At 43.8% G+C, this 24954-nt stretch overlaps 1 long non-coding RNA gene across 4 annotated transcripts; it reads left to right on the forward strand.

Moving 5' to 3' along the window:
• The first annotated feature begins 5489 nt into the window (after window positions 1–5489).
• LOC120750724 (uncharacterized) lies at window positions 5490–20422 on the forward strand. 4 transcript variants are annotated; one of them, XR_005700118.1, is made up of 7 exons: window positions 5490–5802; window positions 5912–6087; window positions 6477–6603; window positions 13163–13895; window positions 14345–14403; window positions 18928–19041; window positions 20291–20422. It is a non-coding gene; the product is annotated as an uncharacterized LOC120750724 (long non-coding RNA). The 4 variants fall into 4 exon arrangements; XR_005700122.1 differs by having other exon boundaries at window positions 13163–13470; XR_005700120.1 differs by having other exon boundaries at window positions 5949–6087.
• The last annotated feature ends 4532 nt before the right edge of the window (window positions 20423–24954 follow it).

Consider the following 24954-nt stretch of genomic DNA (forward strand, 5'->3'; position numbering starts at 1 on the left):
ACAAGATGATGGCACTCACTTCGAGAGGACAACTGTGTGTGGTGGGTTTGGAAGGATTTCAGTGTGACCACTGCTGGGGCCAGGAACACTGGGGTGAAACAAGTAGAGAAGGATTTAGTTAACTTCAGCCAAAGATGGCCATCAGTTACTGACACAGTCCATTAGTGGAGCTGTTTGTTATACCAACTTAATTGTGTTTTCAGAAAGAAAAGGGAAAAAGTAATCAATATGCTTAGTTCATTTTAAAACAATAAATAACCACAAGCCTTTCCCTTCTCTCTTATATAGTATTGCTATCAGCTGGGAGACTGAAAGGTGGCTGTTTGGCCAGCAGAATCAGGCACTGTGGCTCTGGCTCTCTCTGAACTGTTTTCCTGCCTCCAGGTGCCAAAAAGAGATCCCACTTCTCAGAGGTGATGCATGGAGCAGCTGCAATACTACCACTGTCTAACCTGAGCTTTCACATCTGCCATTTACTTGTTGCTGCAAGCTGCTTTTCCTGCTCCAGCCATTTTAGCACAGCAGATCCCAGCACTCGCTGTCCCAATCCATAGCCGTGGACATTATTTCTTCTATTCCAGCAGGACCAGCAGGTTGAGAGAGAAAGAAATAAGGTAGAAATTCATTACTGTGTGGGTAGTGGGACACTGGAATGGGCTGCCCAGGGAAGTTGAGGGTGCCCCATCTCTGGCAGTGTTCAAGACCAGGACGGATGGGGCTTTGGGCAACCTGGCTGTTGTGGTTTAGGAATGGCACTCCCTAATTTAATGCCGTCTCCCCTGCCCCATGAGACTCTCCCAAATCACACACAGCTCACTTGCTCTCCTTCCCCTGAGGAAGTCATGAAAGATTCTGTGTTGAGGTAAGAACAATTTACTGGAAACAGCAACGAAATAAGGGAATGAACAGTAACAACAACAATACTAATGGCAACAGTGTTTGAAAGAGAGGGTGATTTACATGCAAAGATGTTCACCAAGCCATGGACAGTGAAAACCAATGTTGGACCAGACCCTCTGCATGCCCACACTTTGTCCCTGCTGCAAGCTGTGCCCACCTTCTTCAGAAAGAGGGAATCCCTTCTTTCCACCCTCTGACAGCGAGGTGAGGTGGTGTAGAATGACAAGCTGACATGCCCTCACTTCTCCAGGTTCCACACCCTCATAGCTAATGCAAGAATATTAATTCTGCCCTGGGCCAAAAAAACAGGACATAAGTCTGGTGGAAGGTGTCTCTGCTCATGGCAGCAGGGTTAGATTAGATGATCTTTAAGGTCCCTTTGAACCCAAACCGATCTATGATTTTATTAATTGTATCTGAAAAGAGAGCCTAAATCAGAAACTGCTGTGCTTCATGCCAGGATTGTAAAGGCCGTAAGTAAAACCTTATCTCTAAGCTTGGATCATTTTTTGCTTTCTCGTACACAGGGAAAACACGTGCCCTGAGAAACCGTGGTGAGGTGGAGAGGGTGGGCAGGAATCACGTCAAACCCAGGCCCCCGGACCAGAGACTACCCTGTGCATGAACCAACCGTGTAGTCCAGAAGAGATCAGAGCTCATTTCTCCTGTGTACCCTCATGTAGCACAACCCATGGTGTGGGAAATATGATAATGAATATAGAACATGGGGTATTTCTTTTTGTGGTGCTCAAAGAGTGCAATTTTACCACTCTTTGCTTTCGCACATTTTTTTCATGAGTCTTCTGTTGTTCTTGAAAATTCATGGGATTGGCTGGGAAATCAAATGATTAATAAGAACAAACTACAGGCATTTTTTTTTTTTAAATATCTGATTAATTTCTAAATATTTTTCATCTCATTGCAAACAGAAGGAGAAGAAATGCCCTCAAAAATAAAATGAAAGCTGAAGATCTAGGTGGTAGACCTTTAAGACACACTGTAAATATTGCAGAAATTATGATGAGCTTATAGCAGTCTCTGAGAAAAATCTGTCTACTGAAAATACAGCCTTTCAAAGATTGGGACCATAATTTAGTTGTGTGTGGAGAAATATGCTCTAAGTGCTTAACAAATTATAAAAAATAATAATAACAATTAATAATACATGAAACCTGGGGAAAAAAAAAAAAAAAAAAAAAAAAAAAAAGATGAATCACTGCATTAGAGAACACAATAAAAATCTTTTGCTTCTTGTCAGGGATCCTGTGCTGACAACTGTATCTGTTACAACAGCATATGCTGGAAAAATGCTCTGAGATAGGGCTCTTATTCAGATTTACAAACTGGCTGATTGGAATCTGGCCTGCAGCGTGACAGTCTCATAAATCAATGATGAAACCCTGCTCTGCACAGCTTCCCGAGATGTGAAGCAAATGCCATCTTTGTAGGGGTAGAGAATGGCTTGGCTGTATGGCGCTGGTGTGTCTGGTCCTGGGATGGATGGAGCAGTCTATGTGGGAAGAATTTTGGAGAGAGTGGTGCCACATAGGGTGGGAGGGTGTCAGTCGTGGAGAAGACCAACTTCTGATCACCAGATCTGTACAGGCAATTGAACAGAGAAGTGTTTTCCCCAGCGTTTTCTGTGTGAAGATGAACCAGCTCCCTGTGGACTCGCCAGCAGACATGGGTGCACATCTGTGTCCTCTGGCCGGCTCCGGGTGCTGCCCTGAGACAACTGCTTGTCTCCCAGGGTGTACAAGCGGGAGCATCCTGCCTGCTCAGGTCAGGGTGCATTTGTCCTCACAGTGAGTTTATCATCCACATGGGACTGCACAGAATGCTGTGTGGATGATGGAGATCACTCCCCTGCCTGGGGCTTCAATTCTCAGAGCGCTGATCCCAGTGAGAGTAACATGTTGCAGCTGCAGAGCAGAGAGGGAACGTCTAGCCAGCAAAGGAGAAATTTCTCAGCTAAACTATAAAGCTGCCCAGGGCATGCTTGAAGGCAGAAAAAGCCAAAGGTGTTTGGAAACATTAGATGTATGGTAACATTTCTCTTTCTACTTTTAGAATCCTTTTAAAGATACATTTCTACTGGGTTGGTTACTCTGAACTGTACAGATCTGCATATAGGAGATCGATTTTTAGATATAGAAGGATTATTTTTCTTATCTTGAAAATATAAAGTAGTCATAAAATAATAATAAATCTCCCTTTTTACTATGTGGAATCCTGTTAATATTGCCAAAGTGATAGAAATTTGCCTGAGTGTAAAATGAGCCTTAAACCTAAATTGCATATTGTTGCTCTCTTAACCTCTGTCATCTTCTCTCAGAGTATGAGATCTTGAGATGTGGCTCCATTCTTCTTCAGTGTTTGCCAACTGCTCATCATGCATGGCAGGCTACTGTAAACATGTAATAAATAAGTACAGCATGATAATTTACACCTCCAGCTTCACAGTTTTAAAGAGACAGTGGACACATTGGCTGACTCAGGGCTCCTTATATTTTAAACAGGCAGAATTTAAAAAAAGAAATTATCCATATAAAAGGTAGTGCAGAAGATTTCTAACCTGACTAGTGAAACAGGGAGACTTCCTCACATCTCCTTTCATTTCTTGTTGAAACTCTTATTTTTCCTTTCAGAAAATACACCATATTTACGAAATGCTTTGCTCTTTTCTTCAATACAGTCCTTATGTAGTCTTTCAAATATATAGAGAAAAAGTTCTTTAAGTATTTCTGTTGCTCTTACACCACATATAGACAGAAAGCTCTTTTGCCTCAGTCTTTGACAGCATTTGCACAGAACAAGATGTTGAAGCCCCAATTTATTTTTTTTTTTTTAAACAGAAGTGGAAACCTTTCCTATATAATTTTTTTTTTCACTTCATCTTTTTCTTCTTTTTACCCAGGAAAATTTCTTTGCCATTCCTCTCCTTGGGATGACCTTTCCATTAGGACCTACTCCAGGCTCCACTCTTGCTGAGTTTTTCTGCTCTCAGCCTCAGGGCCTTTTAACATAAGATGGTGAAACAGTAATACAAGGAATATCAAATATTATCACTATTATGAATGTTTATTGAAATTTCTCAAGATGTTGAAATATAGCTACTGATAGAGCAAGAGCACCTAGGAGACCCTGTCTCTGTCCAAGGTCACTTTCTCCAATCTTTTCACAGAAACAGGACAAAATGACAAGTACTGCTTCTAGATGAAAACAAACAAACAAACAAACAAACAAACACAACAACAACAAAAATCTCAGTTCATACATGATGGTTCAACACAGAGAGCGGTGGCACGTTGAAGCTGATACTGTCAGTGTGGTTTCAACATGGCAGGAAGGAGAGACTCCCCTATGGAAGAGCATTTCTCCTTGTGAGCTGAAACTTGGAACAGGAAGGCTTTTCCGTAATGGACTGGAAGAGAAAATCTGCTGCATATAAAAGTAGTCAGGACGTAAAATTCCACTGCACCTGATGAGAACACCTGTCTCTACCTAGCACTGTTGTGCTCACCTTGGTCCCAATTACTCAGGGCTTTTTATGCAACCTCTTTATCAGCTCTTAACTGTACTTGAAGGATGAAAGAGAAAGTGAAAAATTTCTAGGTCGTTTCCATAGCTATACCTCCTTTCCCATAATCTGAATGACAATTTGACACCCAAGTTTCTATTGTCAGCTGTTCCTCTGAGGGGATGAGGGAAGAAAAATTTTGTGAGGTTTCCAATTACAAGTGTAATGATCTCTGTGCAACAGAAAGCAATATCTGTCTATAACGCAGACAGGTTGAAACAGAAGATGCAGAAGAAGAATAATAGAAATGGGAGCGTGACACATACATACAGAGATGCTTCTGACATCTATCCCCCAACGATCCTCTGTCATAATTTGCTGAAAAACTCAATTTGCTTGTTTGGAGTTGAAAAAAGAGAAAACCTCCAAAATCCAGAAGCAAAGAACTGTGCAGCTGAAGAAGGGGTATGTTCTTCCCTCCGATCATTTTGAAGATTTTCGGAATACTGATTCCTTTGAAAATGAAGCATCAGCTGGTCATCCTTGTGGGTATCTGACAACATCTAATTCCTAATGTCAGGTAGCAATTGGCATTTTTGCTGGTTTTGTCAGCTCTTGAACCTGACTCCTGCCTCAGCTCTGTTATAAGTAGTGAAGTTAGGCCCTTATTCTGCATCTTCCCTGGTGTTGCCATGGACATTTTGCCATGATACATTTTGTGCTGACAACTTATACATCATGTTTACCAGTTTCTCTAAATGGGAGGGAACATTTGCCCATGTCTGTAGGGAGCATGATCAGTGTGGTGAAATTGGTGCTGTGCAGAAGGGTGGAGTTCCTTGTTTTGCCACCTGTGGCATTTTTTGGCTCTGTTTCAAAAACAAACAAAATCATCAAACTTTCCTCTCTACTAATTTAGCCTTTATCCTGCTTGTTTTCCTGCTTCCTGGGGGGATTTTGTGACCAGGCCTTACAGGCTGATTGACTTATCAGATGCACTTGTAGGTGATAAGTGGATGACTTATAAGATCAATTAGTGCAACCAGTAGAGATGCTGGGCACAGCATGGTTTTACCAGAGTCAGTTATGGAGAATGGTTATCTCCTTTAGAAACTGGGCTTTTCTGAGTTTGTTTTAACATTTCTTTTGAATCTGGGTGCATTTTTTTCCTAAAATCCCTGATCCTGGTGTGGAGGGGCTGTCCCTACCTCTGTGTCCGTGCTGTAGAGCTGTCGGTGTGCTCAGGGACAAGGGCAGGAGGAACCTTTCAGATTTCAGCTGCCCCCAAGGAGTGAACCACACATACGCAGATAGGTCCTGCCCCAAGGAAAGGGAGGCTAGAGTGACCGTCAGCTATCTTGATATCTTTTGGACATCTTGGGGTAGGTAAAGGCTCTGGCACAAAGTAAATCAATTCCCTTTCCTCTCCCTGACTTGACCCTATTTGGTTTTTCCACCTGCCTCCATAAAAACTCTCATTGCACCATCAAGTGGCATCACCTCCATCCCAATATGTGTCCGCCTTCAGTAGCGTTCTTGCAAAGTGTCCCGTCCTTCAGCAGCTGGAAATAAAAAGGAAGGATACTGCTTTGCATACTTTTCCTTGAAGTTTATTAATGCTTTGAAGATGTTTTCCAGCTTGTTTCCTGAAGTGTGGAGAATTCCAGGTATTTTTATCCTTTTTTCGTCATCTCACAGTGCCTTGCTCTTTGCCCATTGTCTTTGCAGACAGCCTGGGTGATCTTGGCAAATAAAGCCAATGTTCTACCAGTTTAAAAAGTTATTTTGTGGACTTTGATGCTTACTGCAGTTTGGGAAATGCTCTGAACCAGATTAGCAGAAGCAAAGATTAGCTGTGTTTCTGTCAGAAAGACTTGCTGGAATAATTACCGCTCTCTGCATATAGTGACCATCCCCTCTCAGTGCACATGCAAATTTCAGGCACAAATTTCAGGGTGGCAGCTGCTTTGGGCTCCAGCCAAAGGACTGGGATGCACTTTTCCCCGTGTTTTGGTTAAGTGGCAAAGAACAGCTCAGCAGCTAGTGTGGCTTGAAGCTTCTCTTGCAGGAACAACAAAAGCCACGATCTGGGGTCTGTCTCTGCTGGAGGGTTTCGGATGCTGACCTGGAATATACATCAACGTACGCAGGCACCCTAACAGCGACTGTTGGATTGTATTCAGGTGGGTTGTGGTTGCCAGGGGCCAGGAGTGGTGCACAGAGATGGACAAGTGGGTTTGGCAGCCAGGGAGGGACAGCTCAGCCACATGCTTCACAGGATGGACTGAGCTGTATTTTCAGCTTAGATGAGTTCAGGCACTCTCCAAACTGATTAAAAATCTGTTTACTGCTACCAAGGCAACCACAGCCTAAATGATCTGATCTCTAAAGATGGCACTCTGGCTCCAGCACGTAGCCTTGGTTAAAATGCATAGACTTCTGGGCAGCTAGGCTGCTGCTGGGAACAAATTTGCTTCAGACTTTGTCCTGTACTGCTGTGAGCTCAACACTGTCACGATGTGCAGTGCTGGAAAAACAGGGAGGATTAATGGAAAGTGAAAGTGATTCAACCCCAGGGCCCGAGAAATTCTCCTCTAATGCCAGTTTTCCAGCTGAGCAGCACCTTGACTTTAGTGGAATTACCCCTGATTCATACCAGTGAATGTAAAGGTTCTGGAAAAAGACCAAACCAGCGTGGATTTTGCATCTGACTTAGCTTGCTGTTCATGTTTTAATTTTCTGATATCAAGTGTGTCTTGAATGCCAATCTTATTTTCTCTCAAATCCCAGACTGCGAATTTGTGGAAATAGGGCTTGGATTTGAGCCCCCATCTCTGACAGCAGTCTAACTTCAGCATCTTAAAGAAAGCATAAGCCTGAGCAGGTAGTGTTACCGAATAAAAAAATTAAATCTGAAGAATGTGTTAGGTTTAGGATGAGAGCTGGAGACTGGAATGATGAGAGGTTTACAAGCCTGTCTTGCTTTGTTAATAGGTTTGGAGATGGGACATCAATTCTTTTAACCTGATTTGTGCCCTGGTAATGTTCCTTTAAGCAAAGCAACAACGTAGTGAGAGACTGTAAGGTTTCATCGCCACTGATAGGGTCTTTGCCGTGGGTGTTGTTATTCTGATCAGCTTTGACATCGTATAAAATAGCTCTTCAAGTAAATCCAAGAAGCTTTTCAGAATTCATGAGGTTTAAGTTGAAATAATTACATTTATTGATCTCCAGTATGTGAAGAAAATTTCCAATTTATTGCAGAGCTCTTTGGTGTTAGACCTCAAATTAGGCCATGTCAGGAATTTCTTCTTTTTTTCTCTGTTTTTTGATGCTTTTGTTTGATAAGAGATTGTTCACCTGATAGTAAACATTGTCAAAACTGGTGTTGCTGTGCAGGTAAACTAGGATGCCTCAAACAAGCCCCAGGGCAGGCAGACCCTCTCTAGGACCAAGGGGAGGAGGAAGGATTTTGAGTCAGCTGTCCACATCCCCGATGTTCTGCTCCCCACCCTGCCACAGCCTCATGGCAGGAGCCTGAGTTGATAATTGCTCTGATCTCCTCTGGAAGACAGAAAGGGAACAGTGCTTCCTCTAGTTCAGTGAGTTAAAGGCCAGCTGCTTGGAGATCCCCAAATGCACCCTGCACCCACAAGCACCTTCTCTAGGAAAAGGAGGCTGGTATTCCTGCTGTTTGTGTTGGAGCTAAAGGGGAATCACCAGTATGATGGCTAGAAGATCCATATATCCTACATTACATCTCGGTAAATTCCCACAGCCGTCTTTGCTGGTCAAACCGCAGCTGTGTAGTCAGCCACAAGAGACCAGCCCAATGTCTCTACCTAGGGCCCAGGATAGGTGGTAGGGTCTGTCTGGAGAACTCTGCTTCTGGACATACATCTTTCTCCTTCTGAAGGTAGGTCAACAGGCTCCTGACAGAGAAGAACACTTGCTGGGGGCTATGCTGTAAGCATGGAAATTTTCCAGGTGCCTAAGACAAGCATATACAGAGTTTGCTGGCTCAGAAGTTCAGAAGCCAAAGCTGATGCCAGGCTAGAAAGCCATGGCAAAAGTCACAGGAATTTCGTATGATATACTAATATACTCTGCATCATATATGGGCTTTCAGTGGCAGAAGGCAAGGCTTTCACATGTTGCTGCTTGTTGTTTCTTGCTGCTGGGCTTTGCACCAAGCCCCTGGGCAGGGGGGTTGGCAGGGGCTCCCTGTGTTGGTGGCCCTGCTCTGGTCTGACTGCGCTTGTGGGAAGAGCATCCCAGTGCCCTGGGACCACACTGCTCCCTGCCTCATCCTTCAGTAGGGTACTGTGGGCTTTGCCAGGGCTGGGGAGTGACCCAGCAGGACAGGAAGGGGACATCTGTGCTGAGGGCTTTCTGTGAGACTGGAAGGTGCTGCCAACAGTTTAATAAATTATGCCTTTCTTCAAATACACCTTTAAATTTAGATCTCTGTTTAATAAGGCAGTCCTCACATGTTCTTTCAGGGCACATGTATTATTTAAAAAACATTTATAAAGGATTAATGTACTCTGGAGCCCCACTGACACAAATCTCTATCACTTCCAGTGCCAAAAGCCAAAACAGTCCAACATACTCTAAGAAACCCTTTTCATCTGCGTGTTTATCTCTAAATCTGGCAGTGGAAAAAATGCTGGCCTTACAATATTTGTTTATCTACAGGACTCTTTTGTTTATCCAGTGAACAGGGACAGCACAAGCAGTGATACTGCTGTCTCTTCTCTGCTCAGCCTAACCTTTCTGTCCTGCACGTGGTTAGCATATTTGCACAGACGATCTCAAAGCTTCTGATCAATTTGTGCTGACTCCTGCCACCTTTGACTGTGCAGGCTGGTTGCCTGTACCTCCAGTGCCCTGGGTACAGATCTGTAAATTAGGATATGTGTCTCGTTTTTTGCAAAGGGCTTGTTGTATCTGCAGATGTCAGCAGCTAGAGGGATCTCGCAGATGGAGTGCTTATTATTTTACATGGCAGATAGTTGTGCAACAAGGAGCAGCAGAGCTGTCTCCCTCCATGACCCCACAGTGGCTCTCAGTAGCTGCCCCTCCTGACAGCTGTGACTGCTGGGCAGTGTTGTCCTTCATTTAGCTGGAGCAGGCAGCATTCCCAGCTGTGGCTCATCCTTCTCATCCTTAAATCTGTGGAAGTGATGACTGAAGTCACAGATGTTTGACTTAGGCTTTTTTGGGGAGCAGCAATTCACACCAGGAGAGGAGCGGGAGTTTTGAATCAAGCTTTAGACATTGCTGTTCTTCTGGCACTCTTCTGGAGGACAGACTTGTGTCAAAAGCACTTCCTCCAGATGCTCAGGGCCAGCACAACCTTGCTGGGCAGTGGGAGGATGATGCAGGCCAGCTCTCCTCTGTGTTGCCCTCTGAGCAGCCCCTGTGCAGCCCCACTGCTCTGCTGCAGGTGTGCAGCAGGTGTTGGGGTGCGCCAGGGCTCCCCCTCCTCTGGCTGACCTTGCTCCCTCTCACCAGGGGAGGTGCTTTGCTAGGCAGAAGAGGGACATGGCAGGACAGCCAAGAGAGCAGAAGGTTTTTTACACCGCTGAGTAGAGAGGTGAGCTGCACCTGTGGTCTCACCCCAGAGAGAGGGGTGACCACCAATCACCCGGCCTTGCCGACCTGGCCAGGGATCGCCATCCCAGAGGCTGGGTCTGTAACCACACGTGGGGAGGGTGACAGCTCTCCAGCTGCTGGTTGGACTCCACCTCAGCTGCTTGCCCGACTGCCTGTGTCAGGGGAAGCTGTGGTGCCAGGAGGCTGGAGAGATTTCTCCTCACCCTCAGCATTGCAGAGAGCAGCCACTCATTAACAATCAAGGTTTCGCCGGCACCTAAGATCTTTGCAAATTATTGTTGTGCACCACTCCTCTCCTGCCCTTTCCTTTCTCTGTGCTCCTTCCCCGTGGCCTTTGATTCAATAAATCAAAGCTTAGTGCCAAATCTTGTTACATTCCAGCTTCCCTGTTATTCCCTCTCTGCCCTTTGGGAGATGAAAGCTTGGAAATGTGTATAGTAATGAGGGTTTTGAGATGTGAATAAAAGACGTGAGAAATGTAAACTAGGATGATGATCAAAGATGATGCATTAGCTCTGACGAGGATCTATATTGTCGCTAATAGGGTGGCCAGACCAATACAGGATGACAGAAAAAAAAAAAAAAAAATCCCTGTGGCACTGCTGATAAAGTCTCATTTTTCATTGGGAGGAAGGTGAGAAAAGAGCGTCGTAGAAACGGATCTGTGGTATTTTCACTTTTCTTCGTGGCAGAGAGATAATCTCAGTTCCTGAGGCAGCTGAATGATTGGTGAAAAATATCTAGTTAGGCTTCTGTTGAAAATAATAGGAGTATTCCCATTTCTTTCATATTTGTTTTGTAACTGAGAAATCAGAAATAACATTACTCATTTTTGTTTTATCTTTTATTAGGAAACTGCCATCTTTAAATTGACAAAATAACAAGTTTTAATTCTAAATTCTTGGCTTTTTTCTCTCCCCTTCCCCTGCTTTTTTTCATTTTTGTTGTCCTATTTTTTTTCCTCAATAGACCAAAGGGAAAATAATAGAGAAGTAAATTAAGCCTGTATTAAGATCCAAAGCAGATACGATGAAAGACTGTATAGTTTTTAAAAATTTATATTTTAGACAACGAAACACCCAAAAGAGAAACAAAGGTCAATTTCTGTTTGAAACCTGTTTCTAACACCTTTTTCTAAAAAATATCTTTCTAGTTTTCCAGATCAGAAAATTCTGTGCTGTTTACCATCTCCTCTGGTGCATGCTTCCTTACTTTTTGTCTTTTCTGCATCTGTCTTCTACATTTTCACCTGCTTCAGTCTTCATGTCTGGTGCAGAGCCTTGGGTCCCAGATGCTAGCCCAGCCCTCACGGAGGTGGGACAGCACAGAGAGATTTCCTCATGATTTTAGCAGAAAACAGTGGGCAAGGGTTTCCAAAATGAGACCAAATTCTCCTTGAGTTTGCGTTTCCCTGTGTCCTGAAATACATTCCTCTAACTTCTCAACTATCCCCTGTCTGATGTCTCAGCAGTTGCATTGTTTTTTATGAGCTAATATTTTGTTGACGACTTTATTGAATTGTGGCTTGTTGATTTCAGACCATTTCTCCAATTTATTGACACTGCTTTGAATTCAGGTCCTGTTCTACAAATGTGCTCTTAAGCTGGAGTGATGAGCAGATTTTATAATGCACACTCTCTGCTCTTGTTTCAGCTACTGATGAAGAGCTGGAACAGATCCAGGGCTGGGTCAGATTCTTTTGGGATCCAGATGAGATTTCAGACTGGCAGTTAATCACTGACACTTTACTGTTTGGTGCTGTCTTTTCATTAGTTAGTTCGTTGTCTTTTTGGTTTTGTCTGTTTATTTGCCTTGTTGTGTGTTTTTGCATGTGTGTGTGGTTTTTTTTGTGAGGGTTGTTTGTTTGTTTTTGTTTGGTTTTTGTTTATTTTTCTCCCATTTGTTTGTTTTTGTATTTTTTTCTCCCTGGCTGCACTGACAGGCAATTTCATGTACGGCCAGTGACTCCCACCCCATCAGCTGTGAAATGCTGATGAGCACAAAGCCATGGCAGGTGGTGGTCTGCAGGTGCTGCAAGGAAGAATTCTTCCTTATGAATATTTGCCTATTAAAAGTTTGAGGGTAAGGCCAGACAGTGTTTGCAAGGGAGTTTATATCTGGTTATACTCGAGCATCCAGACAGCTAAAAGTGCTGCTAAGCTGGATTGTATTTCCTTGGTCGGCCATGTGGGACAATATGGAGTGCTCTGCTAAAACATATATCTCAACTACTTCCTCCTTACTTTCCTTACCTTGTCAAAGACGAAATTAGGTTTTTCTGGAATAAACAACGGACTTGTCGTCCCTTTTGTTGAAAAGAAGAACTGAAATTATTTTTACTTGATAAATTCATAATGCTGGGCTGATTTTTTGTCAACTGGTTTTCCTTTGGGTTTTTATATATCGACCAGGTAGCAATCTCTGCTAGGGTTTTTCCAGGGAGACTGACTAGTCAACATTTTCCCATGTTCCTTTCCCCCCTTATTTTAAATAGATATTGTATTTTCCCTTCCTGTGTCTCCAGAGATCTCTTCCAAGGCCTGAATTTCAGGGATGATTTCTGAACAGATCAGATATTCTTACAACTGGTTCTTTCAGTGCTTGAGGCTGGATTTCAGAATACGCTGATAATTTGACCATATCTCAAGATTTTTTTTTCTTTCTGGCCCGTATTTCTGTCCCCTTGTTCAAATTAATTTTTGAAGTATGTTATGGAGCCTGAAGCAGAGATGGATTAAGCTACTTCACCCTTCTCTATATCAGCCATAGTTTCCTCTTTTCCTGTTAAATAATAGCCTACATGTGCTCTTTTTCTGCCTCTGCTGATAACCTAATATTTGTACTTGTGGCTTTATGCGCATTACTAATTGTAATTAAATTTGTGCTTCAGCATTTCTGATTTTTATGCTGGTTCTTTGCTTTGTGGTCTAGTTTTCACTTTTTTTGCTATTTTCTTTTTGATTTTCAGGTCCCTAAAGGGCTCTTGACACAGCTATAATGTTCTTTAATTCAGCTTCCTATATTTCTATCACAACAGGATAGGTTGCCATTGTGCTTTAACATGGTTTATCTCAGTAATGGCAAATTTCTTTTCTCTCTTCTATGCTTAAATTCTGTTCTTAGGAGACCTTATCTGCCATGCTGCTGAATCTGTTGGAGTCTGGGAGGGAGAGCCTGCATTTTCCTTGGGCTCCTGCTAATTCTGCCTCAAAGAACACGAAGTGCCAGCATGTCAGAATGACTGCACCCAAATGACTTCCCAGCTGAGATTTTTAACTAGTAGCTGCCTACTGATTGCAATCAAGCCTAGAAAAGTGGCTTGGTCTGCCAGCATCTTCCTTCGCTGTTTGAAACAAATCCCTTGAGCACTTGAACAGTCTGGCATACTGTCTGTTCCTGCTCTACTCCTTTTCTAATGCTGCTAATACCAGGTGAATATTGTTGCTTTCTGCCAGCCACAGTTCTGCCCCTTTGCTGCCTCTGGTAATTTATAAAAGCAAAAAAGCCAAGCTTCAGTATCTCCTTGGTGAGATAGGGTGAAGTAGCATTTTTTTCTTGATCTCGGCTTTAATCTTGTCTTTGCTTCATTTAAGGAAGGAAGTTTGGTGGTGTTTTTTGTTTTTTTTTTTTTTTTCTTCTCACTTTGGAGTCAGGTTATGTGCAATCCTCTGTCTTCTGCATCTGTTCTCATTCTGCCTGTGGGGGGCTCCCACTCTTCCTCTCTGCTGCTTGCGCTCCCTGAGCATGTGCAGGTCACTCACTGGCTGCCCTTGTGGCTCCCTCACCCATCATTTCACATCCTCCCTGTGTTGTCCAAGAAATCCAGAGAAAGGCACTCTCTCCCACCGGAGGGCAGGTGAGTGCTCAGGAGTGTGGCTTTGCTGCATCCTCCTCCATGGTCCTGGGAGTAAAAGTGGGTTCTGGACGTAGCTAAAGGCCAGCTTATGAGTCAAAGCTGTTAACTGTCACACACAGTAGTAAAAATCCCCAGAATTTTAGTGTCTGCCATGAAATTTATTGATTTCCAATAAACTGAAAATGCTTTAGTTAAAAAACCGAAGCTGCTTTTTTTATTTTTCATTCTTCCTTCTCCTGTCCTGGAAAATGCCCAGTAGTTGGTGGTGACTTTTTGAATAACATTCTTCAAGCATAGAGAAAAGAACATTTTTTTGGGAAGAAAAAAAAAAAGAGCCTATTTTTCTATAAAATTACTTTTATATAAAGTTTTTAGCTGATATAATTTAGTGATTTCCCTCTGCAAAATGCAATTTATTCCTCTTCTTTTTCTTTATCTTCTCTTCACAGCTTCCCCAGAAGCTGTGATCCTGCAGATCCTGTGATGCTATCGGCTGCATTTACAAAAGGTCTGGTATATATATGTTTGCCATTTTCATTGTCAGTTTAATTTTTTCCCTGAGCATATTAATATGGGCAATTATCTTTATCTGGGAGCAAGGAACTAAGAAAAGGAGAAATAAAAATCTTGGGGCTCACAGGATCTGAGGCAGCAGTAGCTGCTGGTTTTGGTTGCTGAGGCTTCTGGTTGGGTGTCCAGCATAGTGGCTGAGGTGCTGCTCATGAGATGCGCAGGACAGAGTCCTGGCCAGCACCCTGAGCTGTGGCTGAAATATTTTCAATAACTCTAGGGAGCATGGACTCTCCCTGTGCCATTTTCCAGGCTGTAAGTGCATGGAGAAGTCAAGGTAGCTGTTCTGGCATGGCAGGTGTCCCAGTGCTCTCATACTGCTATCCTGTCTGGGGCCAGGAGACACAGATGTAACAATGAAAGCGCTTATTAGTTTTTTCGTTTTTATTGCAGGTTTAACTTCTTCATAGGTTAGTAAAGTCTCATTTTGGGGTCTGGCTCTAATTTTGTCAACAACAGCTGGCTTTTGTCTTTCCAATGACACTTTCTGCCTCTGAGAAATACCAGCCCCTGAGAGATACTGGCCAGGGAGTAACCTCCCTTTTGAGCAGCCCACAGAGAGCTCTGAGCTTCCTCAGTCTGAAAATTAAACAGTGGGATGCTGGTGGCTGTTCTGCTGGCAGGTTTTGTTAATGATGAAGAATTACCTATTATGCCGGCGTTGGGTGGCTTTGACAATTCCATTACATATTACTAATAGTGTTATTAATACGTGGCAGCTTCTCCGTGACTTCTGAGCGCACGTGTGCCGATAGATGTGTGAGTGCGCGTGGGTGCTCCGGGCAGGCGGCAGTGGAGACAGCAAATCTGTTGTCAGAATGCAGCAGCCACTGCTGTCACCTCTCCCTTCCTCCCACCGGGGGACTATGCCAAGAGGGGCAGTGAGTCTGGCAGGGAAAGGCCTGGCTCTGCCTTTCCTGGGAGCAGAAGCATGAGTGAAGCTGATTGATGGGAAAGATGCTGATCTCTAGTGGTGCTGTGACACCTTCCTCTCCTGCCAGAGGGGTCTATCTGTGACTTGGGAGGCTGATTCCTGGGTCTTCCTCACTTCAGCTCTGCTCCCCTTTCTTCTCTCCTGGTCTTTACACTTTTAGACCACAGCCAAATAGTTCAGTTTCTGGAACGGGTTTAAGTGCTAGAGCTCCTACCAGGCACGGTCTAAAGCAGTGGCACAGGACTGACCAAATAATGGAGGGTGGAACTGCCTTGCTTTCTCAGCAGCGTTTTACCACAAAGGATTAAAAAATGGAACAAAATTCTTGTGCTGCCATCATAATGCAAAAGACATTGGTATGGCATGCGTGCAGCTAGTGCAAAATTGATCTCCATTCAGGGTTCCCTGGAGATCATATGAATGCAGCCTTGAGGGGAAGGGAGACATGGGGTCCGGGGGAATGCAAGCCAGAACAATTTGGAAAGCAGTGATGTAGCTAATCTCCTCCCAGAGGGGTGGCTCAGCCCCCCGCAGGCAGCCTGCCCCTCTCACCTCCTGCAGCCCCGTAGTGTGGGGCAGCTCCTGCCCGGCGGGTCAGGCAGGTATCAGCAGTGCAGAACAAAGGGACAGCGGCTGCTTTGGTTTTGTTTGTCTCAGGGAGGGAGAGAATGTGCAGAAGCCCTGCCTCTTCGAGGGCTGGAGTCCTTAAACACCTGTTGAGGCAAGTATCACAAGTCTGAGTGTGTGTGTGTCCACCCTTGTCCCTCCAATATCTGCACAATTTAATGTATTTGGATTTAACTCCACAAGAGGCAGAAGAGAAGGAATGTGTCTGTTGTACCCAGAGCACTTTATTTATACAGATCCCCTTATTTTCTTCTCTACCTGCCTACTTTTCAGGATGTTTAAGAGCAAATGTCCTCCATACAGTGCTTCATATGAACAGGACCAGGGCATTCCAATCCTGGCCAGCCCCTCAGAGGCTTCCACACTGCAGCGTGAACCCTGATATCAATGCTTTGCATTGTTGTCTGCTGGTCCAGGAGCAGGACTCCTCTGCAGTGCAGTATCAGCAGCTCAACACAGCTGCTGTCTTGGGCTGCCTTCAGGGCTCCAGCGCTTTCTGGGGTTGTTGCAGTCCTATGGAGGCCAAGGACATAGACCTCATTTGATCTCCTGTCCTTTCTTCCCATCCTTCTTACAAGCAGCTGCCTTCTGCTGTCTTATGCAGTGCTGGGAGTGGGTGTAAATATGTCAGACCACTTAATTGTAGGCTGGCCCCTTCTCTTCCTGTCGATGGGCCAGAACAGAATGAGAATTATTTTCCCCTAGCATTAGTCTTGTCACGAAATACATGGGAAGAAGCTTATGAAACTCATGAAAAAACACCTCCTTCTCTTTTTTGCCTCCCCCATTTCCCAATATTTTGAATTTAAATCATCTGCAGAAGAAATATGTGTAGAAATACCTCGTGCATCGGTGCAGGTGAATTTCTCTGTGTCTTGAAAAATGGAACAATTCTTTCCTACAGCTATTGATTGTCATTCCACATCTATGCTGTCCTCCTAACTTCAAATCAATTTGTGCTTTACCAGGCTCTTTCATGTCATCTTATGACAGAATGCTAACTTTTCCCCTTAAAGGTTATTTATCTCTGTCTCTTTGTAAGGTCAGTGAAAATCACTGTACTCTGGCTCCCTAAAAGTAATCCATCTCGTGGAGGAAATGATGAGGTAGTATTATGTCTGGCAGTCTTTTTAAACAAGTCCTCAGAAACATAAAGAAAAACGTGATCCCTTGGTCAGGGAGGGGGGAATTGAGGACATTGCAAGAGTCAAGTTTGGAAGCAATCAATGGAAAGCTTGGAGTTTGTATTCTGAAAATATCCCCGCTTCTGGAATCTATTTACAGATATTTTTTGCTGCTACAGAGTGGGGGCAGAAATTAATAGTAATCCAAGCAGGCTCCCAGGTGGTGGATGGCCATGAGTCTGAATTGGAAGGATAATTTATCTCCTTTGCCACTTTGAAGCCTTTTAACCTGGGGGAGATCCCTTGTCTAATGAAATTAATTGAATGTGTCTGCAGTCTGGGTACTCCATCTGAATTTAAGTTTTAGCAGTTTCCAGGTATCCACTCCTGCCCAACAGGCCCAGTGCCAGCAAAGCTTGTGTCACGCACAGCTCCAGGCTCACACAGAATAAAATCTCCAGTGCAGAAACAGCCTCCCTCTGTCTCTACCACTGTGTGTCTGAGCTGCCACTGAACTGCACGCACTGCAGTGCAGTCAAAGGATCAAATGCAGTTAGAAAAAGTTACAGAAGAAATTGTCACAGGCTATTTTTATGTGCAGAACAGTAACATCACAGAAAACTCCTGACCAGCAGGTTGCCAGAATGTAGGAGAGCGTTATTGGGAAAGAGTTACTCTATTTTCATCCTCCTCTTCTGCTGTTCACCTCAGTGTTAGTTATTGGCAGTAAGAGGAAAACCACTGGAGCAGTTTAATCTTTGGCCTGACTGAGAATAGCCATTTTTGCACCTGCTGCTGGCTCAGGAGAGTCCAAAGCTCTTGGTGGAAACCATATACCAAACATACCTCTCTGATGGCAAATAAAAGTGCTCCATGCTCTTTTCCCCAAGAAAATTATGCCTTGGGTATCAATCAGATACTGGGAAACTGAGAAACTGAGCTGTAGCTGTAGGCTTCCATATTGTTGTGGCTGCTTATGTTGAAACAAATAACTGGAACACTGCAGGAACCCTCTGGCCAAAGTGGGAGCACAGTAGGCAGATTAGCTAGGCGTCCCTAGAAGCAAAATGGCCAATATCAGTGCAGACAGCAGTCACACTTTAATGCAGATCTGGAGGATTGATTCAGCATTTTATTGATCAAGAGAAAATTGGTGGGGAGGGAAATTGGTGACAGGCAGTGTAAACTACCATAGATGGCTAGACACTGTAAATGGGATGCTGTTATTTCTTCCTTTTTCTCATGCTACATGGCCACAAGAATGCCACAGGCTTTAAATACACTTAGATTTCTTTTTTGCTCATTTTTTTTACTGCAACCTTCTTTTCCCTTCACCACCAAGCTGCATTCAATGTCTGTGTTTTAATGTGGAGCAGATTATCTGATTTTATACATATCTGATTTAAACACAGCTCTGAGACTGCATAAAAATGCCAGCTATACGACTGTGTTTTGTGTGGGCATAAATGCTGTATTGTATGGATAGCCAGAAGCCCAGCTTCATCGTGAATAAATACAGGTTTGGTCCGTACACATGTGTGCTTATTTACTGAATACTTATGTCCTCTCAGCTCTGGGAGCTTCCAGGAGAAAGTTATGTTTGTGTGACAATCTTGTTCCCAAGGAAGAATAAAATGCTTATGCAGAAGCACTGGCCCTTAGGCTGTTGGATGAGGGAGGATTTTTTTCTTGTGTAGGTTTCACTGAAATTAGCACTGAGAAAGCCAAACTCTGACTAGCATAAACCTGATTTTTTTTTTGTGATTTCTTTTTAAAGGGACATTCAGTTGGTGTTCTCTGCTCTGTCAGTGAAAAACAAAATTATGTTGAAAGAAGTCTTCCGTTAGATTCAGTGGGAGTCTGAGACACTTGGACGCAGTGAGGTAGCGAGGTGAGTATCTGAGCTTGCACAGCCTCCTTCTGAGGCTTAAAGACACACCCTTGCCTTACTTACTGAGGAGCTACTATGCTATTCTGCTGTGCTGTAAAGATGGGTGCCCCCTTTCATGCATGGAAACTTAGAAATCCCTGTTGCCTGACTCAATTTTTTGCCTTGATGTCAGAGAGTGAGCTGTGTCTTGGACAGTACTGCAGTGCAGACTGACCCAGAGAAACCCTCAAGAGCTTTTCAACGGGTGGTACAGGGAGCATTGCCATGGCAGGGCTCAGCCAGCAAGAGGTGGTCCTGAATATGGTTTATGCAGAGAAATCTCCCTGAAGGGAAGGTAACAAATGTTTCTTACTGGAACAGGAAGTCATTCCCCTGGGCTTGAATGTAAGTTCTATTGGTTCCAGCTTAAGTCCAAATTTTGTGAGTCTAGTCCTAAGGCACAATGTTGCAGGTATTATTTTCTTAGTTAATAAATCTTTTCTCACCTATTACTCCCTCACCTGTTCCTCATCCCAGCAGGCACCACGATTAGAGGCAATTACACAGCAGCCCCATTTTCTATTTCTGTATTTTGTCACACTCAGGTATTTAATCAAGGAGTGGATCAATATATGGGTGCCTGTTCCCCTGCCCTGCTCTTCCTGGGTGAAGAGGCCATCAGCAGCAAAGGGTGGTAGACTGGATTTTAAAAAAAAATCTCATAAAGATTAATCTTGACATTTGATAAAGGCCCAATAAAAAGTGTCACACTAAACCCCCTACGTATTTGATCTTTTTTTTGTGTGTGTGTGTAAAATAATATAAAAAAGAGAAAATGATGCAAGACTTCCATTTTCTGCACCCCTGTTTGAAGCAAATATATTCTTTCCCAGACAATGTATAAGTGAAAAAAAAAAAAAAAGGGCCACAGGGAACTGACTTTAAAAGCAGACATAAAAGGTGTACCAGTGCCCTCTATAAATACAGATGGTGTTTGATCTGTCTGGATCTATCATGCAACGAGTAAGACAGTTTAATGACAAAAGATTGTGCCTTCCTGGAGAGCTTCCAGATCCTGATCCTGATAGGGAAGCAGCAAGTCCACTTCAGCTCTGCCAGAGAACTTTTAATGCCCTCTTACAAATCTACGAGGAGGGTTGTGGTGTCGACTGAGAGGTTGCTGCAGAGACAAGGGAGAAAACTTTCCTGTGAGAAAAGTTTCAAGAAGGGCAATGTTAGAGCTCTGAAAGACTCTTTTGCACCTTGTCAGAGAAAGCTGTGGGACATGTTCAGCTGGATGGAACCAATTGCTGGAGAGACTGGAAGGACGTGGCATGCGAGCAAACAGCCCTGAACCGGCTCACTTTCTCCCGTACTTCATTTTTTACATTGTTGCAGAGGCCTAACTGCTGTCTCTTAGGTAATTATTCTAATTGTTCTTAGATGTGTAAATCTAGAGTGGCTTTTCACTGTTCTTCGGATGTTGAGTTCCTAGAAAAGAATGCTCCTGTGTCCTCTGAACAATAATATAACAGGATAATGCTGGAGTGGCCAGGGAAGGACCAAGATATTTTTCTCTGGAGATGTCATTTCAAAAGCTTCCCTGGTCACATAGAAAAGGAACATGTTCTGCCATAGCAGGAAATCCAGCTCATGAACTGGGGAGGGTGCTGTGTAAACACAGGTTAATGTAGTAGTGGCCATGGAACACAGCACTGGAGCACAGCAGTAATGGTCAAAACAAATGGGCTGAAGGGCATCAGAAGAACTGAAGAAAGTGTTTGCAGGGCAAATTTGCTGATCATATACTGCTGGAGTCCTGCTTCCATAAGCAAAAATACTAAAAATTAATTCCAGCAGAATTGCGTTTCTCCTTGGTAAGTGAGATGAAGGCTGACTTAGCATGGCAGGTCTGATTGACGTAGATCTGGCAGCTGAGTACAAGACCTGCAATCAAAAATGGTGTATCAGGAAAAAAAAAAAAAAAAAAAAAAATCATAAAAGAAGCTTGTGGGACACAGACTTCCTTTAGGAGAGGTGAAGTTTAACCAAACATTTCTCCAACTGCTTTGGCTTCTAGGTACCTTAAGATTTCAGTAGTCAAAGTAACAAGGCTTCAGAAGCTATTTTCTGGACTGTGTATCCCCTTGGATCTTGAACTGTCTGAACTTAATCATCTGCAAAGATATTTATATGGATATCTTGAATATTTGTAAACTGAATGGGTATCCAGCTTGATGTTGAAGAATTTCTCTGGGAAACTGAAATTTGTTTCCTATAGCTGTTGTTTCTACTGCAAGGGTCTGCTGTTCGGAAGCGGTGTTTCATTTTAACTGCAAACGTGCCCAGAGTTTGTAGAACAGTTGAGTTAGCTGGGCGGCGGGGAAACAGCAGAGATCTGTGAACCTCATCGCCTGCAGCCCCGCAGCTCCTTGCTCAGCCATGGGCCAGCCCAGCAGAAGCAGTGCCCACCAGATGCCACCCTGCCAGCTGCCATAAGGAGCCAGCGGGAGCTGTGCCACAGCCGCAGGCAGCCGCAGCCCCCAGGAGAGAGCCACCTCATAGCAAATGATGATGAGACAGGGTCAGGCCGTGCATCAGCTTTCACATGTCTCTTCAAACTTCCCAGCTTTCCAGCAGCCAGGAAAACAAATTGCCTGCAGGCACAGCAAAGGCCAGGGTTGCCATCAGCCCAGCGAAAATCGCTGGCAGTAATAGTGCCATCGACATTTCCCTCTGCAGCAGCGGCTGTCGGCTCAAGGTGCTTTCATTATCTGTGGGCTGGGCTTTCCTGGGATCATTTTGTGTTTCATTTCAGTGAGAGTCACTTCTCACCTGTCATGTTCCTGGTGAGCTGCTCCCCACAGCGTAGCAAGGACAGGAGAAGAGAGGCTCAGAGAGACAATGTGTATTCCAGTGCAATATTGGAAATAGCCAGATGTGCCATTGCTTGCAGAGTGGCAGAAGGGAAGCCCAATGAGTCCCAGCAACCCTTTAGCTCTACAAGCGTCTCTTGCACCAGTGTAACGCAGAGGAATTAACATGCCAGAGTAGATGTTTACGTTGTAACTGCTCTGATGGGAAAGCTGACTTAGCAGGTACCCCTGACCCTTCTTCCTCTTCACTGCTTCTTCTTTCTCCTTTCACTGTTGCCTTTTATTGCCACTATGGTTTTGATTTTAAACCTTGTTTTTAAACATCCCAGATTCCTAGGGCTCATTACTAGTGCATGCCAGATACATTGAAGTGTCAGTAACCAGTCCTACAGAACTGCTGGATGCTGCTGCTTCCTCTGGTCTTGCCGACCTAAGTTGGCATCAGCCAGGAAATGTGGGACCTACTTCATGGGTCATGCCACAGTTTGTCCACAAAGGCAACCTTTATTCAGCAGTAAGGTGTACAACTCCTTACACTGCCACTTCTCCAGAAAACCAGAATATACAGGCAGGAACCTGGGATAAGGGCCTTGAAAAATGGGGTGTGAACCTGATCTTCAATTCATGGCAGAAGCAGCAGCAGCAGCGGGAGCTGTGCAGCTATGAGGACTCTGGGGCTGGCAAACCAGCTGCCAAAGTAGTTTCTCTCTCACCCGCTTTGTCATCAACATATTGGCTTTAACTTCTGTTAAGATGGACTGTCCTCTTGGCAAAGGAAACTCAAAATATTTCCATGGCTGTGAAATGCAGAGTCAAGAGGCATGAGTCATTCAGATTCTCATTTTCCAATGGGCTTGATATTTAGGCTTTGAGAAATGACTTAGTTGCATGGCTTAGCTGTGCAGTGATTTGCAACAGGGCACAGTGTGAGTCAGGCGCTGATGCTCTGAGCTGGAAATTTGCTGTCTGACTTAAATGCAGGCCTGGAATTAGGACACCCAGTCCTTAACACTTCAGAAAGTGGCTATCTGTGGGTGCAAGCCGGATAATGGCAAAATCCGGGATACTTTGTGCGGTGAGGTTTCCTTTTACCTGCTACTTGTGAATGTACTTCCCCTGTTAAATCAAAGTTTGGGGCTCCTTTAAGGTCAAATGAAAATTCCTTATTTAGTAAAACAGCCCAATGAGTTGTAGCTGAGTATTTAGCAACTAACTGAAGCATGTCATCCAGAACCCCTTATTTGCATTTCTTCTTGTTTCAGCTTCCTTCCTTTCCTGACATACTGCCTTACCTGCATTCACAGTTGTGCTCTCTTTCAAGTGATTTCTTCTGATCTCTCCACCACCTAATTAGAGAAGCAACCCTGAGAGGCATCATGGATCTCAGCTATGTGTTACAGCTGTGTAAAATTCACTTTGACATTCAGACAGCTTTCATTTTTCCCTTCCTGAGATGCGAGTCAGTGAGCTAGAGAAGAAGAAATTGTGTGGATTGTGTAGATGGGATGGGGTACCAGCATGAGCCTCACACTGCAGCAGGAAGTGCTCTGTGATTTAAGTTAGTGTCTGGAGGAATGGTAGTCTGGTTAGAAAGCAGCAGGAGGGGAAGCTGAATTTTGCCTTTGGAAAAGACAGTCCTGGAGAGTGTGTGTGAAGGTTTTGAAGCCTGAGCCTGTGGCTTCCAGTCTTATGAGGCTCTGCTGCTTCCCTTTGAAAGGGGCCAACAGCGTATGAACCGGGTAAACCAGCAGCCATCTGAACTGCCTCAACGAAAACTCAAAGCCCCTCATCAAGGATGAGGGCATGACCAGAAATGGACATAATCACATTCATTTAAGTAAAACTCTGTGGTCTGTTTTATTTGATGAATTATCATAATTGTCCCATTTGGAGGTAGAAGCTATGAAATTGTTTCTCAGCTATTCTTATAATTCACCTGCCATTAGGAACCTCATGAAGATGGCATTACCACTACATTTGTAGATAAAAGCCACACACATACATTTGTCTCTGTGTAATCATACCCATGGCTGGAGATTATTAACAGAGTCACAAAAGCAGGCTTTCAGACTGGGATCAGTGCCCAAACTAACACTGCCCAGGAAACGTGCTTTGTGTACCTCTGCTCTGATATCTTTAATTATATTATCTCATATGTTTTTTACCTCCTTTCAGGGCTCAGGATACACAGCATCCATTTAATGAGCAGCTGTTCAATATTTTGTGTTACCATCACTGACGAAGGCACATCCCCTTTCCTTATTACTGGGAGCTAATCAAACCCTGTTCTGAGGACAGCATGAATCACTTCCACTTGTTTTTTAACGTTGTGCTTGCTACTGATGTATCTTAACACTTCCCCCATGAGATCGTCTTCAGAAGACATGGTGAATTGAACCAGGGCGCTCTTTTCCACCCACTGGAGCCAAGGAGCCGAGGGAATAAGAAAGTGGAAAGAGGCTGTGCGTTTCAGAGGCTGGTCTGTGATACTGAGAAGATGTGAGCCAAGCTCTGCTCTCAGTGCACCACCGCTGTCACTTGCAGCTGCTTTCTGTGTGCTTCTGACAACCACACCCTGAGATAAGGGATCAGAAGCCAGAAAATAGCCACATGAATAACAATTAAGTTGCTTTTGCAATGTTCAGTACCCTTTTGTGTTTACAATCACTGTCTTCATTCTCTTTGAACCTTTCAACTTAAAAAAAAGAAAAAAAAAAATAAAGAGAAGGCGCTAGGATAAAAAACAAGAGTAAAAGTGCATAAGAGATCTTGTACAAATCCTTTGGGAGTTAAAATAATCAAATTAAATTAGCCTGCCGGGGACTGTGTTATAATTGCACCAAAATGTTTCATAGGCATCTTCAATTCTAAAATTTGTGTCTTTTGCTTGCTTTTGCTGAATTTGAAACCACAAGAACTTTCTTTGCAAGGGGGTGTGCATGAATGTGTATGTGCAATACCCTAAATTTAAAAATAAATATCTGAAAACAAGATTCCCATCATGTAGCTATAGATGAGTGGGTATGAACCATCACAAGGTTAGGAGCATTTTGGTTGC

This window comes from Hirundo rustica, chromosome 3 (assembly GCF_015227805.2).
Source record: "Hirundo rustica isolate bHirRus1 chromosome 3, bHirRus1.pri.v3, whole genome shotgun sequence".
In the NCBI taxonomy this organism is placed as follows: Eukaryota; Metazoa; Chordata; class Aves; order Passeriformes; family Hirundinidae; genus Hirundo; species Hirundo rustica.